The 9,021-nt window shown below is 42.1% G+C and overlaps 1 protein-coding gene across 1 annotated transcript in view; it reads right to left on the reverse strand.

Moving 5' to 3' along the window:
- The window catches only part of plxna4 (plexin A4), a 205,986-nt gene extending 197,346 nt beyond the window's left edge, over window positions 1-8,640 (reverse strand). The window contains exon 1 of the mRNA XM_081363538.1: window positions 8,100-8,640. The gene's annotated coding sequence lies outside the window, so the exon portion shown is untranslated. The remainder of the gene's footprint in view (window positions 1-8,099) is intronic.
- Between the last annotated feature and the right edge of the window lie 381 nt (window positions 8,641-9,021).

Here is a 9,021-nt window from a genome sequence, read left to right on the forward strand (position 1 = left end):
GATGGTAAAAGGTTTCAGCTGACTTGAGCTTAGTTTTGTCTTCAATAATGATCGTGGCTAGATGGCAACAGCTGGCTCTAGAACAGTAACTGAACAGATTCTGTTTTAGCCTAAAGGCAAACTGCCACAGTCAGAGTGAACTGAATGATGAAGTATGGAGGACCTGCATGTAAAAAAAAATCAGATATGATCTCTGAAACTAAAAGCCAACACAGTCCACATCAAGAAAGACGTGGGAGACACTCATTTGGGAAACAAATTTCAAATATCCAAATACATGACCTTGTCGTTGTTAGTGCCATGCTCTACAAGCTGAACTGCAGCTGATCCATCTAGAACTGGTCTGCACACAGTATTAATACGCAATCTCCCCCAATACAGTTCAAACAGTGTTGGATGAACTGGACCTGGATGGAAGATTAACTTCTTAGACATAAATGCCTGATAATCACAAGCTTTGGACTGATTATTATAAACCGTTAAACTGTGTTTTTAATTTGTGTGTGTGTGTGAGGGGGGATGGAATAATCATGGAATTGAGGCCCTGATACACACAACTGGCTTCAACACTGGTAATCCAACTTACCCTCCCAGTCTCCACACACACTCATCATCTCAGTGTTCCTTAAGTGAAATCTTGGATTAAGTCTTTCCTCCTAGAATTTTCCATTCAAAAGAGTCAGAACTCTCATGCATTTCTGTGAGTGTCCAGGTCAATTTTGCAAACTTTTCTTCGAAATAAGCACATTAAATGTGGAAAAGATTTCATCTGGAGCTTGTGATGAGCATATTGTTCCAGTGCCGTTATCATTTCAGGTGTGGTGTGGACTTCCCTGTTCTCATAGAATTAGAATGATTATTAAAACTTTGTAGTTAAAATTATTATTAAATGTATCATCTTTATCACATTGGTTGTGAATGGCCTTTAGGACTGGACATAAGCCCTTGCCATAAATCATGAAGCCTCTTCCCACTTGTTGGCAGTGATCTGATGAGGGTGGACACACTTTAGGAACATGACCGCTGAATTCTAACACGCTTAGGTTAAACTGCACTCTTTTCCTATTAAATCTAGCACTCAGAAAGCAGATGTGTGCAGATTCAAAGCCTAAAATAAATTACTGCCCCATCAGAGTCAATTGAACACACTGGAACGGCTTGGAACCACATTGTAATTGCCAGTGAGGCTGCAAAGCACAGTTTTAAAGAATCTGTCAGCTCCACCACTGTTCCAGGAGAAAACCCATTTTCTTACAGACTCACACAAGTGATAAATCATCACCTCCACATTAACCGTGAGACCAAAGGGAAGAATGGACAGAGGGAGAGAGAATAGAGATGGAAACGGTTTCCCAAAAGGTCACAAGAAAAGCAACTCAAATTATTCCTCTAGCAAAGAAAAAAACATTGCGTCTGTGCATATTACAGCTTGAAACGGCAAGAGACGAATCAAGTAACAGTAGCAACACAACAGTAAACAATGTCAGTCGGTATAACCATAAGGCAGCAGAGAGTTTAAGAACAAGGGGACAATTTTTGTATGCTTGGATTTTTATAGGATTTCTCCTCCCCATGCAAAAATGACTTTGTATTTCAAGACTGTTTATATTAAAGCTATTGTGATAATTACAGTTGTTTTTTGAAGAATCATGCTGTGAGTCAAGTCAATATCTGCTTGTGTCAAGTCTTATGAAGTTATTCTGATAACACATTATTCAGACAACCATAGCCGTTAAATTACTGCTAAGAATTAGTTCAAGAAATGACTCACTCATTTAGAGGCATTTTGGAGGAATTACATCAAAAGTGTATGAGTCATCAATATGACTCTCTCTCTATCTCACACACACACAAAAGCATTTTCAATGCATTATCCTTTGCTTCCTACTCCAAGGCTCTACAGTCCAGATATTTCCATAAAGGCAAAAGCAACCCTATCCCACAAAAAAATGATTACTGTCTGCACTATGGACTCTCCCGGTCACACTGACTTTCAACAGCACCATTCAAGTGCTGACGATAAAGACGTTTGCATGAGCACACACACAGACCCACGAGCATGGTAGCATGAGTGAAGATGTCACACTGGTAATGGCCTGGAGGCAAACCATCATGGGTGTCATATGTAGAGATAATGAAGAACGAGGCGCACACAGAAGTATCTTTGATGAAGGCTGACCGTGATGTGCTCCCTTCCATCCATATGCGTGCGAGTAGACAGATGAGCTATTGTCCACCGCTGGTAGATTACACACCATTCTACCGTCACAAGTGGCTACAAAAACATATGCAGATGAGTCTCATCAATATGCATTTTATACAAATCAAATGCAAATTCGGCCCGTGGTTGTTGGTGGACTCGTTTTCGGAACTTTTTGCCACAACTTTCTCATTGAACGAGCTGCGGGTGCCGCTGCGCCCAGCCTTCTGCTCCTGGCCTGACGCCAGCGCTCTTCTCCTCATCTGCGTGCAGGAGTCGGGACAGGAAGATAGCACTCCATTCTGTTTTCTATTTACCTTCCTCCCTCGCTCTGTTTGTCAGAGCCCTTGGCGTAAACACGGAAGGCTGCTTTCGAGTCCTTTCAGCAGGGGGCTCCTGTGGTTTGTGATGAAAGAAACGTAATCCATTCCTCTTTTCTTTCCCTTTCTGCAGTTGGTCAGGCTGTTTAGTTTGATTTTCTACATGCTTAACCACGTCACATTTCTTGTGCGAGTGAATCCGAGGGGTCTGGGTGAGCATGCGTGACCGTTCCCCAGAAACTAAATCACAGTGACACTGGAACAGTGGAAATAACCTGTGCATTTACCATGTTTATCTTCCCTTTTTACTCTAAGAGGATGTTCCATCCCAAAGCACAGCAGTGACATGAATCACCCTGACAAGATTCAAATTTCACCTTCATTCATGTTAAGCTGTGCCAAATAAAAGAACTTTTAAGCACATCCAATGAGGGCTTGAAAACGTTTATCTTGAAGGTGATGGAAAAATACAGGATGGCAGGGGCACAAAATGCTGATGAGGGGGACCGTGCAACAGCTATAATTCCTTGTCTGCATCCCAGAAATGATACAGCACCATTCATAATCCTGAAAAATGTGTGGATTCCTATAAAGGAGGAATAATTAACACTCAATTAACAATCAACTCAGCATATCCGCTATCTGATTATTCAATGGATGACAAATGAACCGTGCTGATTTATGGAATGAGTTCAATGACCATTCACCTTGAATTTTATCACTGCCCATGATGACAGGACTCACTGGCGCCCTCTAGCCCACACTGCAGTTGTGATTTGTATGTGTATATCTGTGTGTGGTGAGGTACATTAAGAGGGATAATGGAGCTAAAAAGTCATGTTTCCATGGGAACACTTATAGATGTGTGAGTGGGTGGCTGAGGGACTGAAGCTCACTGATACAACGGAGATGCCTAATGCACAGAACACAGAGAAAGAAAGCCACATAGACATTCACAGATTGGATACACAAATGCAACTGCAGACATGCAGTACACACTGCCGAGCTTCAATGCATCTGTTATATAGTACAGACATTTACAACATAGTTGCAGTTTGCTGAATGGAGTCTGTGCCTACAGAAATCAAGACAGCGAAAAACATGTTGTTTTGTTTAGTCCAATGCTTACTGTCAGGGTGAATTAAACCTTACCTTGGCAACTCAGAATGCAGAAACGTCAAAGGCAAATGTACCGTGCTTTTATCTCCCAGACAAATGCTAAACAGATTGAAACCAAAGTCAACAAGAAGTCGCCTCACCTCAAATCACAAGTACAATTCCCTGAAGGGTCAGGGACACAATCTTACTTCAAAATAAAAAAAAATATTCTGACACCACTTTAAAACTGAGATTTGAGGATGTTTCAAACAGCAAGTTCACCTACAAAAGAAATGAGATATGTATGCCTGTCTGCAGGTTTCAAATCATTTCTCGCATCTGAAACAAAACTAATTTATTACCTGTCACGCATGGCTTAGCAGAAGCAAATATAAAAGCCAGCACAGAGGGATGTTTTCAATATAATCCTCGTGGCCAAACCCCCGGGAAGATCTGTACCAGAAATACTTTGTTCTGCTCTTTTTCCTCAGGTATATTACTGAAACTACACTGAGGAGAGGTTATATCACCAAGTTCATCATTACAAAATGTTCCAAATTTGGAACAACATAAGCCCAATTCACAATGGCACTGCATTGGCGGCTGCTATAGTGGCATGTGTCTGCTGTGCAACAGGGCATGACGTGAATCAAAATCACTTTTTTTCCAGCAACCCTCATTGAAATCCAATGACTTTCAGTTGCTTTTCTGCCCCAAAATAATTGTCAGTGTGAACAGAGCTTAAAGTTAAGTGCACAATGCTGTTAGTTCATAGATTTGAACATAACCTTTGGGTTAGCCTACTAGTCCTGATGTTTAGTCTAAGATCACAAGGCATGTGGGAATAAAGTCTACCATTGAAATTAAACCGCAACACCACATTAACATCAAATCCAAAGCTTTCTTATTATATTTCCATTGCTGGATTATCTGCACCACACAAATGAGGTGCTAGTGAAATTTACAACCAGCAGACTTGTACTGTAAACACAAGGATTAAGTTGTTAAAAAAACAAACAGCCATTTTGAAAAGATGACAAAAACTGGTGGTTGGAAAAAGCAGATATAAGCAAAGACGGACAGCCTGTAGTTTCGTAATGGGACTCACATGTACCACAGTGGTGACAGGAAGCTGAGTTTCTCACTTGTGGAAATCACTCTCTCCTCATTATCCACAAAGACACAGGCTCTCACATACGCACCAGCACGCACACGCGGTGGGACGTGGGGGACGCACAGCGGGGGTCTATTCTGAAGATGTCACAAGCAGACAGAACTGTCACTCACAATTCACACATTTACCTATACAGATCCCATCCAGTTGCACACAGAACTGCACATGACATGAGCATATGGTCATACGCACGGACAGATCTGCAACGTTCTCGCTATGTTCCTAACATAAATATTTACTGTGCAAATAAACTGTTCTGCCAATGCACAAAACAGTTTCCAGGTACTAAGTTCATTTACTTTCCACAGAAACATCACGTTACATACATAAAAGGACAAATTCCGATGACGGCAAACACGTGCTTGTTGCTAAACTAACACAAATAGTGGGAAGATACGTAAATACTGTTGTAGTAACCAAATCATAACAGTAGGGTTTGGTACATGGTTCATTTGTCCAACCGCACACACGCAAACAGGTTTTTACCAGGCCAGTAGAGGGAAACATTCAAGCAGAGTCTCATTAAGCACAACAAGATTACAAAAATTGATTTTTCTTCCTCTAAGATTCCTGTTGGCTATTGTGTCTTACCGAGTTGTTCGAATGAAACACATTTTTACTCAAAGCTCATGCAGTTCAAGATCAGTTTCCCAAAGTCAACTCATCAAGCCGCTATTTAATTGGGTAACAGGGTAAAGATACACTTGCTCTCACAGTACACAGAACAACAGATGTATAAACTCCATACACGGTTAAAAAAAACAGTTAAGAAACCAAAGCCATTATTCTCACCATAAAATTAATAATAACTATTTTACTGGAGAGCAATAGCAAAACTTAAACATGGTTGGCCAATCAGTAACCTATAAGAACAGAGAAAACGGCTCTTCCTTTGAAAGAACAGAGGGAGTCATTCACCAGTTTCCAAACCAGTCATTCAGCCTCATCTCAACTGCTCGTTCATACTCTAGTGCATGTGAACACACACTCTTACATGCTACATATCTGCTCAATACAGTGGACTCATTCTAACAACTATGACATTTCTAATATTTTAATGTCTCTCACATTATTAATAATGCCATGTTTTCATTCAATGCATTCCATATTCCCTTCAATCTCCAAGTTTATCTCTCAACTACAGCCAAGAAGAGAAAGACTTTGAAAAATGTCAACATTATATTCATCCTTGCTGATAGCACTGCGTTTAAGGTCTCTTAAAGCTCTCTGGGGGCAAAGAGACTAGCAGACTGTCAAGCATTCAAGGCTGAAACGCCACTGGAACACGATGAAATGATTAAGTTTCGTGTTTTATCACAGTCTGATGGTACTTGCTGTTTCTCCTTGAAACTCAGGGGCACTCTGACTGCACTGAGTGCTTAACGCATTCATCTGCACCTACACTTTATACAAACGAATGAACAAAAAACTGCCATGCTGTTGCCTCTCGACTGCATGCAAATGCTGCCATTCACCTATAGCTTTATGCTATTGAAAGGCAAGCCACAATTGCCAACATGCAGAGACAATCCTTCACTCACTGCACGGAAGCCCTGTCTTAGCCTCTAAAGAGAACAAATTCCACTCGGTTCACAAAAGCTAAAATACTTCATTAACACAATTTTCATGAATTCATAATTTATACACAGAAAACTCAAGACACAGTCAGCGTCTGTGAACACTGTGAAGTCCCACTATGAATGGAATCCTTCGTGAAATATCACTCACCACAAACAAGTGAACTCCTCCAATTACTTTATATTCTCCTGCAGACTCACACCCTCAGCCGAGAAAAGAGGAGTATAACAAAACGGTTCAGGTTGAAGTCAGTGAGAAACTGGCAATTAGAAGGTTTGCAAACAGCAGTGATGCATTACTGAAGATGATACTCATTTCCACAGCTGTGAGGGCTGAAGACATGTGATGTGTACAACGGACAGACTGAACATCAGAACCATGCGTTAAATGTGTCCTCAGCTGATCCCGGCTGCATTGAGGCAGTCATAAGGGTTTGCAGATGTGTTGCTTTGAGTCAAGACAATGTCTCAAATGGTCAACGGACCCCTCGGTGAACAGAGTCATGACACTGCTGCAGCTGCCCCTGATTTCACATGCAAATTAGGGTAAAACTCTTTATCCAACCATAATTACATCTATCTATGTAAATATAAGATAGATAGAGAGCACCACCATGGGCGCGTAAAACAGACCGCTGTTTTTAAGACCCTGATGAAATAACTGAAAATTACGCACGATTACGGGGAACTAAGGTGTGCCAAACAGTATGACACACTTCGTATCTGCAAACAGCACGGCAATTGCCAGAAATGCTGAGGGTTAAATCTCACACATGATGGCCAGCCGCTCTTTCTCCACCCTGTGCCGGCAGGTAAAGCGCGCGCAGAGCGGAAGCGCTCACGCACGCGGCTCACAGAGAACAAGTTGCGCTTTCGAGTTAACGCGAGCGCGACAGCCGCGTGCCAGTAACGGGCTCTCTCTATTTTGCTTTAGACTTTTAACAGTGCTGTTTGTAGCGTTTAATCTCTGGCCAGCCATCCAGAGTCTTTCCAAAATAGCGCTTTCGCGGAGAAACATGTGCGTAAAATAATGAATAGCATGCGAACTGCGTCAACTCCACTTTCTATCATAAATCACGTCTTGAGACTGATGTTGTGACAAACTGTAATAACAATCTTATAATCTTAAGTCGTATAGGTTCAGATCGGAGAAAACTAAAAATTATGTCATTAACTTAACCTCATGTTGTTCCGAACATGTCTGACTTTCTTCCGCGGAACACGAAAGGGTGTAATGCACAATATTAGGGACTGACAGCCTTAATAATCATACAATAAAAGTGAACGGAGACGGAGGCTGTCATTATGCCCAACATCTGCTAACCAGAAAGTAAAATGGCTTTGGAACAACGTGAGGTTGAGGAAATTTGATAGAAAATAATTTTTGGGTGAACTATCCCTTTAAGAGTCGTTGACAGTCTATGCGCTTATGTGCTTTCCATAAAGAATTGCATATCTTAAAACTGCAGTATAAAAATCTCAATAGCCTATGCTGTTCCTAGTTTTAAAAGATAAAAGCTCCAGAGAGTAAAATAACACAATCCAGTAACGCACGGGTGCGGATGGTGCATTGCCCTCCTCACAGCACGCCCTTATACTACATAGCAGGTAACACGCCTCGCTTACCTACCTGCTCAAATAACATTTCCCAGTCGCTATTCCGTTAAATAACAAGTTGAAGATGTAAAACACCAATCCTGTTATACGGTTGTCCCGTGTCAAGCGCTTACCTGTTCTCGCTGCGTATTTCACCTCACCGCCGCAGTCGCGCTCACACTGCGGATGATGGGCACCTTCACAGGAATCCCAACTCACTTACTCCACAAATACAGCCAGACGCCCTTTAAAACACTCGATTCGCTGTGTTTTCGAGTATCTCAGATACTTATTATCGCAAAGATCCTTCGCGTTTAATTTCCTCAGGCAGAAACGACAGACGAGCTTCAGAATCCCATCAACGACTAAAGCTGAAGCTCTGGTGAGGTGACCGTTAAAACTGCCGCTCGTGCTGTAGTTTCCATCATGACGTGCTGATTGACAGAATTTAAAGCGCGCTAAAACGGCAACTGGAAGTCCGCGTGCAGAAGAGGCAGCAGCAGCTGTGGGAACGCGCCGTGCGCGCTGCAGTCGATCAGAGCGGCTGTTTCGGAGTTTGCTGGTTCGCAGCTGACTCCCAAGTACCAGAGGAGAGGCGTGAGTCAGTGGCTTTCTGCTGAGACGCAGCGACTGTCTTGTTTTACAAACCCTCCTGACTCGCCCGCAGTGACATCCCGAATCTGGCCGCTGATTGGGCTAATTGTAAAATCTTATTGGCTGCAATCAGCGCGCGCGGCTGGCATGAATGAGGCATATGCTGCGCCCCAATGTGTTTTAATGTGTCTACAATGCATGCATTACACCGTGGAACGGATTTGGGGGAAACACGCGGCTGAACACTGCGGACAGAACGCTCTACTACGGATTTGAATATCTAATCAGCAAGATCAGATGGAGATGGAGATTAGGATGTTAACATGCAATACAAACATTTTGTCAGGAGATTAGCTTTACACCAATTTATTTACGCTTATTATTTTATTCATCGGAGATCAATCAAAATAGATGTTCGCAAATAAAACAAAAACAAGCCAGACCGTCAAATTAACTAACAAA

This window comes from Scardinius erythrophthalmus (assembly GCF_964197995.2).
Source record: "Scardinius erythrophthalmus genome assembly, chromosome: 4".
Taxonomy (NCBI): domain Eukaryota; kingdom Metazoa; phylum Chordata; class Actinopteri; order Cypriniformes; family Leuciscidae; genus Scardinius; species Scardinius erythrophthalmus.